This window comes from Hevea brasiliensis, chromosome 9 (genome assembly GCF_030052815.1).
Source record: "Hevea brasiliensis isolate MT/VB/25A 57/8 chromosome 9, ASM3005281v1, whole genome shotgun sequence".
NCBI lineage: Eukaryota > Viridiplantae > Streptophyta > Magnoliopsida > Malpighiales > Euphorbiaceae > Hevea > Hevea brasiliensis.
In genome coordinates, this window is record NC_079501.1 from 54,425,531 (window position 1) to 54,435,112 (window position 9,582).

Consider the following 9,582-nt stretch of genomic DNA (forward strand, 5'->3'; position numbering starts at 1 on the left):
CTGGTTGGGTAGGTCATAAGTACAGGAAAAACTCTGCCGAATTTTTTACAAAACTTAGGATATCCTTTGATTCTTTAAAGTTTTGCTTTAAATAAATATTGATAAATTTGTGATATAATTTTTAGGTGAGCCGGGTCAGCCTTCCTCCTCCGCCTAACCACCGCAGTGTCTTTTGATTAATTAGTGAGTAGATATTGATTTTATTTATAATTTTAATATTATTACATATTCAAGGCATGCTCACGCATCACTTATACATTTATGTATATAGTAAAAATTAGGCACACCTTATATTGCATTTGTTCTTTTGATGATATTACTGTGATTATTGTTTTATCGTGATCTGGAGTAATGTGTGTGAGTTGGCATGTATGTGGTGTATATGGATATGGGTAGGATGGGTAAACAGGGCTTGAGCTTAACTCGCTGGGACCCGATCTTTGTTATGGATAAGTTAAGGTAGTCACGGCTTTGAGTTGATCTCATTGGCCCCTGCATTTGGATATTAAGAGAAAGTCTGGCTTTGAGTTGATTTCGTTAGCAGAGGTTGGAACTAAGAGAGCTATACAGGGGATCAGCTCCCATATATATATGTGAGTATGGATATGACACACGGGTGTGTGAGTGCTCTAGATTGCTTTTGATGCGATTATGACTTAACCCATTTGAATTATGTGAAGATGTTGCATTCATTCTTAGGGATGCACTAGACTTAGGTAGTTATAGAAATTGTATATAAAATCAATAATTGTATATAAAATCAATATCTTGCTCTATGAGTTGAACGCTCACTCCTGTTTACCCATTTTTTTCTAGGCTACAGGAGGACTCTTACTTATGTTTAACCTACTTCCTACCTCACAGGTCTCTTAGTTGCTCTATCTATATTTGTGTTGTAAATTTTGAAAGTTCTAGAATTTCGCATATGTTAGAAGATATTTTATTTGACTTGGCACTGTAATAGATTATTATTTGAAATTTGTAACTTATTGATTCTATATATGTGGATTTGTGGATTGAATGGGTTTTGTGGATAAGTGGGCTGAGCTCCCAGTGATCATATTGAGTTGTTGATGATTGTAAGGGTGAGCTGAGCTTCCCAAATGATTTTATTTTGTGATTACAAGTTGGGTAAGCCAAAAACTCCCCATTGGGCAGTCCAGTTTATGGCTAGATTCTGTCTGATTGATTTCTTGAAAATGGACTTGAATATGGGCTTTGAGGTTGGACTAGAGAATAGTTAGACTTACTATGGGTTTTGGGGGCCTTATACTGACCCAAATCCTAGTATTTGTCTGGTTCAAAATTTAGGTCGTGACAGAAAACAATTCTAAATTACCAGCACACTTGCTCTAACACATTTGAAAAGGCAGAAATGCTCTATTTTTTACAATTAATAATGGTCATTTTCCTAGAGGTGATTTCTAAAGCTATAACTACAACAAAAAAGTTTGCTTCTATCACACCAGAATAACAACCTTCATTTCAAGTTTAGGGTCAAAGGATTTTAGCCAGGACTCACCTAATTCTTCTGTCATTAAAATCAACTTTGATGCTGTAGTGAATGTGCAATGAAACGTGGGAACTATTGCAACCATTACTAGGAATTCTTTAGGTCATCCTATGGGCTAGTATTGTAACACCCTCACTGTAGTAATTATGTACATTCTATTGTTCCGGTGATCAGTGTCGGTCTGGATAGCTAGAACGTCTGGAAAAATATTTAAACTAAAGTGAGGAACCATAATTAACTCAAATATTAATAAGAAAAATTTAGGAAAAATTTTAGAAATAAAATACAACTAAGTTAAATGAGCCGGTGCCGTAGCGATGGGTAACCTAGTGGGAAGTTGCGGTTCTTGCAACTAGGAGCCCTAGACCCAAGGAAAAATTCATAAAATAATTTTTGAGACTCCATAGAAGAGTTATTGAGGTTCCTATGGCATTAGAATGCCAAGAAAATACTTAGAAAAATTTTTCAATCGGTACAGACAATTTTGGTCTGTTAAGCCAAATAGAGGGCATTTTGGTCATTTCACCTTCAGAGGTGATTTTTGGCCGACTTATCCAGTTAAGTAAATAATTATTATGACACAAAATATGAATAAATATTACTAAAAATTAAATTGAAAATGAGTAGAGAAAAAAATAAGAGAAAATGAGATAAAAGGCTAATTATGACATCACCATGATGTCATTAAACATTTACCACCAATTACAATTAACTAAGGTCACTTAAAACAAATGAAAAGAGATAAGAATAAACCAAAAAAGGCCATCAGCCACACCCACCCAAAATCATCCGTCTCCCTCTCCTCCATACCCATTCCACCATTGAAAGCTTACCAAAGCTTCATAACTCACCAAATCTCACCCCAAAACTCTAAACACCCTTCACAAAAATTAACCCCCACATCAAGAGCAAGGTTTTGATTATCATAAAGTGAAGAAATTCCAAGGTTATGCAAGCCAATAAAGAGACCAAAGAGGTTAGTGCATGTTAATTACTTAATCTTTTTTATTTCTTAAAATTTAGTTTGAATATGAACAAATAATTAAGAAATTGAGATAAATCATGTGTGAAATTGAGAATGGAATTTTGACCAGCTTTATAGGAGTGATAATTGATGGTTTTGATGGATTTAAAATGGATTAGAAATGGTGTTGATTTGTAGACATAAATTTGAAATGGATTAATATGCCTAATTGATATGTGTTGTGTGAACCTTGAATTGGAGCTAGGGTTTGGACACAAAAACTTGGATCTTGTTCATTTGTTGATGAATGAAAGTTTAAATGGTCAATGAGTGACCATTTGGCTGTGTATGATGAAGAATTGAAGTGAGTTGTAGCTTGGGATTTGAGTTTGGCTGAGCTGCCTTGTGTGACTTGCAGGTCTAGATGTGAGTCCAGCCTGTTTGGGTAGCTATAACTTAGGTTGTGTAGGTTCAATTGGTGCAAGGCCAATTAGACATTAAATAGCCATATAATGGCACAACTTTAGTATAGAAACCTTGCCCAGAAAACCAAACAAAATTGACCTAAAAATTGTGACCTGCATTCTGCCTGGGCAAAATGACCAAATGAACAGTATTTATTCATTTGGTCATAACTCATTGTAGAAAGGTCTAATTGACCTGAAATTTTACCAGATGAAAGCTGAGACATAGACCTACAACTTTCATGAAGAACACAAATCCAAATTCTGACCATAACCTAGTCCAATTGCCAACCAAACTTAGGTTACCAAATCTAGCAGAACCAGTTTTGCCCAGAATTTTGGATTCTATCCAATCCGGCCAGTTATGGTTTTTAGGCCATAACTTGAGCTACAAAACTCCAAATGGTGATTCAAAAAAGGAAATATAACTAGACAAAATAAGGAACAACTTTTATAAAGATAATTTTGCCAAATTCCTACTGTACAAATGACCAATGGAACAGAAAATATGAGGCTTGAAATCTAAAAATTTTGAATAACTAACACTAAGCTTAGAAATGGTATTGGCAACCAATACTAACAATTTTAGAATGCAAAATGTGGTATGTTGGGAGTATTAGTACCAATATACCTATTTTCTATGCAAAAGTCAATATTTTAGTTGACTAATGAAATAAATAGTAACACCTAAACTTAAATTTCAAGAATTATACAATTTAAAAGTGTAACATGCCCTAGTACACCTAGCAAGAGTTTTTTGGATAGGTTGGCATGCCAATTGAGTTCAGTTAGCTGTACTGAGTATTAGAACCAATATACCTATTATCTATGCAAAATTCAACATTTTAGTTGACTAATGAAATGAATAGTAACACCTAAACTTAAATTTCAAGAATTATACAATTTAAAAGTGTAACATGCCCTAGTACACCTAGCAAGATTGGTTTGGATAGGTTAGCATGCCAATTGGGTTTAGTTGGCAGTACTTCACATGGCATTATGTCATTCTGTGATTTCATAACTTTTAGCCATTCTGACATTGTGTTGAGACTTGGACTTATGCCTAATGTTATTACAGCTTATTAGCTGTTCTATTGCACACCGGGAGACACATATGTGACCGATGGTGTGACGGCCCGAGGTACTTGATAGCCAGTGCCAGTTTACCCATTTATCTAGTCCAGTCGTCCAGTATAGGTTACTTGGGCAACCAAAAATGAAAGTGGATAAATTTAATGAAATAATGAATATAACAAGTATAAAATAAGTAAGACTACAAATACTCATCGAAAATTTGTTTGCAATGAGACATCAATACATTCACTGCATATTTATTTTCCGTTATTTCTTTTTATTTTATTATTGGCACCACTAAGCATTATTGCTTAGCGCGTTGCTTTTGCCACGCGTAGGTTAGGGAGAGACCGACCGAGAGCCCAGTAGGCCACAGACTGGGTGAGACCTTCTGCAGCTCTGCATAGTATCCGTGTTACCTCACCAACGTCAATGCATTAGTAGGACACTAGGTTTCATTTTGGGTATTTTGTAATTAACTTTTATTTTCTCATATGTAATTGAAACTTATGTAATGTATTTTGGTATTAATGTAAATAGTGGAAATTGTGTTTATGAATGAAAAAGTAAATATTTATTTATGACTTTTACATGATTATCATATGAGATGAATGATTGAGAAATGGAAATATTGTTGAAAAAAATATTGAGATTTCGTTGATAAAATGGATTTTGGGATTGATTGAAAATATTTGAAGTGTTTTTCACAGATTCTGAAGAATTGTTTTCTCCATTTTTAGCCGGTACTCTGTCGGATTTTCTATAAAATTTGTGGAACCTCAAATAAATTTATGATTTCAATAAATGACTGAAATGAATTATATTTCACAAATTGTACTCCATAACTATGAAAAAAAATAAATTAGGAAGAATAAAAATGATTGAATTAAAATAGGGTGTTCCGGTACACTGTGTGGCATATCTTGCTCGACTACACTGTAGGCGGTAAGGGGTGTCACATTTAGTGGTATCAAAGCACGGTTTAGGCATTTTTGGGTCTAAATAGACTCCATACCATGCATTGTATTTGTAAGAGTCGAGGTGACACTAATGCAGATCTATTTGTCTTTGTTATTTTGATTAGGATATGGACCCCACATCTCAGAGAGCAGTTGAGGAGGAAGTGGAGGGTCATGCTCCACCTACAACAGCTAAGACTGGGGGTAGGGGAAAACCTGCTCCGCCAGCTCCAGTAGAGCCTGCTCAGCCTCCACATGCCATGTTCCAGCAAATGGCCGAATTCTTCAGACAAATGGCTGGGGTAATGCCACCACCACCACCACCTCCACAGCAGAAATCCCACCTAAAAAGATTGAGAAAATTTGGAGCAGTGGATTTCTTTGGCAATAGAGAAGATGATTCTATTACAGCCGAAAACTAGTTGAACAGAACCGGCAGAGCTTTAAAACACTCCACTACACTCTAGAACAAAATCTAGAAGCTGCTGTATCTCTGTTGCAAGATGATGCCTACCAATGGTGGGATACAGTGTCTAGTGAAGTGCAACTCGAAGTAATAACTTGGGACTTCTTCCTCTCAGAATTCAAGAAGAAATATGTGGGTGGTGTATACCTGGAAGAGAGAAGAAGAGAGTTCATTAACTTGAGGCAGAGACAGCTGACAGTGGTCAAGTATGAAAAGGAATTTGTCAAACTGAGCAGCTACGGAAGGGAGATAGTCCCTAATGAAGCCAAAAGGTGTAAGAGATTTGAAGAGGGATTAAATGACAATATAAAGATCATGATTACTGCCTTGGGAATCACAGACTTCACCAAGTTAGTGGAAGCTGCATTAAAAGTTGAGAAAGTTAGAATAAATGAGCAGACTAGAAGGGAGAGACAGTAGAAGATAGGCCCGAGTCAGTCTAGTTCATCTCCTGCACCTGGGAAGAAGTTCAAAGGTCCACCTGCACAGAGTTCAGGTCAACCTCAAGTTCAGGGTCAGTCTCAGGGGCCCAGGCTACAGTTCACTCCTAGGAGAGGTCAGTCCACACCATCAGTGGCCAACTTTCCAGGGACGGGATTCAAGGGACCAGCCCCAGCATCTTCTGCATGTCCACATTGCCTGAAATGGCATAAGGGGGAGTGTTCAGGAGTGACAGGTGCCTGCTTAAGGTGTGGGTCGACAGAGCATCAGTTGAGGAACTGTCCATGCAGAACTGCTACAACTGCTCCAACACAGGCAGACAGACCTGTTCCTACACCACAAAAGGGTAGGAAATCTGGCAAATCTGAGGCAGTGGGACCATCACAGAGACTTGCATCTGAGCCAGCAGAGAGGCCTGAGGGCAGACCACCTGCCAGAGCCTATGCCATGAGAGCTTAGGAGGAGCAAGATGCCCTGGATGTCATCAGGGGCACGTTCTCCCTCTACAATACATCTGTGCATGCATTGGTGGATCCAGGATCCACTCATTCATACATCTGCATCAACCTACCCGTAAAAAGGGGGATACTAGTCAGGGAAAGTGACCAAGACATCCTGATCACTAATCCATTAGGCCACAGTTTAGTGGTGAACAAAGTGTACAAGGGTTGCCCATTAAGGATTCAAGGGTATGAATTCTTGGCAGACCTGATTGAGTTGCCTTTCCATGAGTTTGACATGATTTTGGGAGTGGACTAGTTGTCACGTCATCAGGCAATGGTTGATTGTAAATTGAAGAGAATTTCTTTGAAAACTCCTAAGGTAATGAGATCACAGTTGTGGGGGAAAGGACAGATTTCTTATCCAATGTCATCTCAGCCACAGTTGCAAGAAAACTGATGAGAAAAGGCTGTAAAGCCTACCTAGCACATGTGGTGGATACTAGGCAGGCTAAGCCAGATCTGTGTGACATACCCACAGTAAGAGACTTCCCAAATGTGTTCCCTGAAGAATTGCCTGGATTGCCGCCAGCAAGGAAAGTCAAATTTGCTATTGAAATACTTCCGGGTACAGCACCAATCTCTATTGCTCCTTATAGGATGGCACCCACAGAATTGAAGGAACTGAAAATCCAGTTACAGGAGTTGCTAGATAAGGGGTTCATACGCCCCAGTGTGTCACCATGGGGAGCTCCAGTGCTGTTTGTGAAAAAGAAGGATGGGAATTTGAGGTTGTGCATCGAATACCGGCAGTTGAATAAAGTGACAGTGAAGAACAAATATCTGTTGCCTAGAATTGACGATCTGTTTGATCAGTTGAAGGGAGCAGGAGTATTTTCCAAAATTGATCTCAGATCAGGGTATCATCAATTGAGGGTGAAGGATGTAGATGTGCCAAAGACTGCATTCAGGACCCGGTATGGGCATTATGAGTTTCTGGTGATGCCCTTTGGCCTAATAAATGCACCAGCAGCATTCATGGACCTTATGAACCGTATCTTCCATCCATACCTAGGTCGGTTCGTAGTGGTCTTTATTGATGATATTTTGGTGTATTCCAAGACCAGTGAAGAACATGATGAGCATTTCAGGATTGTTCTGCAAACCCTGAGAGAAAAGAAGCTGTATGCTAAGTTGTCCAAGTGTGACTTTTGGTTGAATGAGATTGCATTCCTTGAACACGTAGTGTCAGCTGATGGGATTAGAGTGGATCCTAAGAAAATAGAAGCAGTGATGGGATGGAAGCCTCCCAGAAATATAACTAAGGTCAGAAGTTTCTTGGGGTTAGCTGGGTATTACAGAAGATTTGTAAAGAGATTTTCTTTAATAGCTGGTCCAATGACCAAGTTATTACACAAGAATGTCAGATTTGACTGGAATGATAAGTGTCAGGTCAGTTTTGAGAAGTTAAAGGCTATGTTGACAGAGGCACCAGTGTTAACACAGCCAGTGTCAGGAAAGGACTTTGTGGTCTACAGTGATGCCTTTAATAATGGGTTAGGGAGTGTATTGATGCAAGAGGGGAAGGTGGTCGCTTATACTTCCAGGCAGCTAAGACCACATGAACAGAATTACCCTACCCATGATCTAGAACTTGCAGCAATTATCTTCACACTGAAGATATGGAGGCATTACTTGTATGGTGAAAAGTGTTACATTTACACAAACCACAAAACCTAAAATACTTGCCAACCCAGAAGGAACTCAACCTTAGACAGAGGCGATGGATTAAATTCCTGAAGGACTATGATTATGTGATTGACTACCATCCTGGGAAGGCAAATGTAGTTGCAGATGCTTTGAGGAGAAAATCCATCACAGCTTTGAGATCATTGAATGCCCGTCTATCTTTGGCTCGAGATAGAGCTATTTTGGCTGAGTTACAAGTGAGGCCAAATCTGCTACAGCAGATTTTAGATGAGCAAAAGGTAGATGAAAAGTTAATGACTATTATGAGCAAAATCTCAGAAGGGAAAGCAACTGACTATGAGATGAAAGCAGATGGGTGTCTGTACTACAAAGGACGAGTATGTGTACCAGATAATGGGAAATTGAAAGCCAGTATTCTGAAAGAGGCACACACCAGTGTTTATGCTATGCACCCAGGAAGTACAAAAATATATCATGATTTGAAGCTTCAATATTGGTGGCCTGGTATGAAGAAGGACATAGCTAACTATGTGACTAAATGCTTGACATGTTAGCAAGTCAAGACAGAACATCAGGTTCCATCGGGTTTGCTACAGCCTATACGCATACCTGAATGGAAATGGGATTGGGTCACCATGGATTTTGTAAGTGGTCTACCTCTCACCCAGAAGAAGCATGATGCAGTATGGGTGATAGTAAATAGATTGACGAAGTCAGCACACTTTCTGCCAGTTAGGACTGACTACTCACTGGAGAAGTTAGCAGAATTGTATATCAGTGAGATAGTTAGACTGCATGGAATTCCATTTTCCATCATATCTGATCGAGAACCAAGGTTTACATCGAGATTTTGGAAGAATTTGAATGAATCCTTGGGTACACAACTCCATTTCAGCACAGCTTTCCATCATCAAACGGATGGGCAATCAAAAAGAGTAATCCAGGTAAACAATTGAAACCAATTGAACTAATACAAATATTGAATTGAAACGATAATAATAACGTGAAATATATGTCAGGTTCTTGAGGATATGCTGAGGAGTTGTGTCATTGAATTTGAGGGAAGTTGGGATAGATACCTCCCACTGGCAGAATTTGCATACAACAATAGCTACCAAGCTAGCATCCAAATGGCCCCGTATGAAGCACTGTATGGGAAGAAATGTAGAACTCCAGTGTGTTGGACTAAATTAGGTGAAGATAAACTAGTAAGGCCAAACCTGGTGAAACAGACTGAGGAGAAGGTAAAGCTAATCAAAGCCAATCTGAAGGTTGCCTCAGACAGACAGAAATCCTATGCCGACCTGAAGAGAAAAGAAATAGAATATGCGGTTGGCGACAAAGTATTCCTCAAGGTGTCACCGTGGAAGAAGGTAATGAGGTTTGGAAAAAAAGGTAAGTTAAGCCCTAGGTTCATTAGCCCATATGAAGTCATTGAACGTGTGGGTCCAGTGGCCTACAGGCTAGCTTTACCATCAGAGCTGGACAAGATCCATAATGTGTTTCATGTGTCTATGCTAAGAAGATGCCACTTAGATCCTTCACATGTCA